Genomic DNA, 1,067 nt, shown 5'->3' on the forward strand with positions numbered 1-1,067 from the left:
CCTTCATGATACACCCTGGTGGGGGGCAGGAGGGGACAGACCAGACACAATTCCCTCACTGTGTCTCTGGTGCTGCCCCCTGACACACTGTGGGTTGTCAGTAAGGGGACGTAGTGTCTCCTGGCGAGGCCGACCCTACGGCCCTTGACCTGTTTTCATTGTTGCTTTTCATTGAGAATGGCAATATCACAAAATCTTTGCATGCAGGGCCAGCTCTCCTTGCCACAGCTGCACAGTGCAGCGGCATGAATTAGGACCCTTGACTGTCCAGGCCCCGCCTTCTCCACCCCCAAAGAAGCTTGGTGCCCCCTCTCCCCCCAGGCAATGAGTCCTCCTCCCCTGCCCACCCCCACTGCCATGGTGGGGTTGGGTGCTGTGGAGTCCTTTCTGACTCTCGGCTACCCCGTGGGACAGAAGACAACAGCCCCGTTGGGTGGCCTTGGCCACCGTCTTTATGGCAGCAGGCCCTCAGGGCTTTCTCCTGCTGAGTCGCTGGGGTGGGGGATGGGGGTGGGGTGGGTTCCAGCTACTGACCTCCCAGGGAGCAGCTATCATGCTTGACTGTTGTGCCACCAGGACCAGGTCAGCCCCGATGCACTCAGGTCTCTGTAGACTGCCCAGGTCCGGACAAGCGGGCTCAGACAATATCTGCCCTTTTGCTGTGGTTGTTGAGCGCCCTTGAAGATTGAGCAAGGGGCACTGCTGTGTCGGCAAAAAGTTCCTCCGGGCAACTTCTCACCATGCAGTTCTCAGTGTTCTTACGTCGTCACTCTGAGCTCCCCAGGACTGCCCTCTGTGTCCTTGAAGGCAATGATCAAGGTGACCCTTTTGGAATCCCATAAAACAGCCGCCATAACCCTCCGAGCTAACCTCTCTGCCCTGCATCGAGCTGGACCAACGGATCCCTCAGAAGCCCCTGATTGGATCAGACCTCTTCACTTTGAAGGCACCCCAATGAGACTGAGACCAGTGCATGGCCGAGAGACCTTGTCTGCAGCCCCCCCCATTGATCACAGAAACGACTTTAAACACATTTGGTTAGGCATCCACTGTGCCAGGGCGGGGGG

This window comes from Echinops telfairi, unplaced genomic scaffold, assembly GCF_000313985.2.
Source record: "Echinops telfairi isolate 266 unplaced genomic scaffold, ASM31398v2 ScPeMD7_2565;HRSCAF=3150, whole genome shotgun sequence".
Taxonomy (NCBI): Eukaryota; Metazoa; Chordata; class Mammalia; order Afrosoricida; family Tenrecidae; genus Echinops; species Echinops telfairi.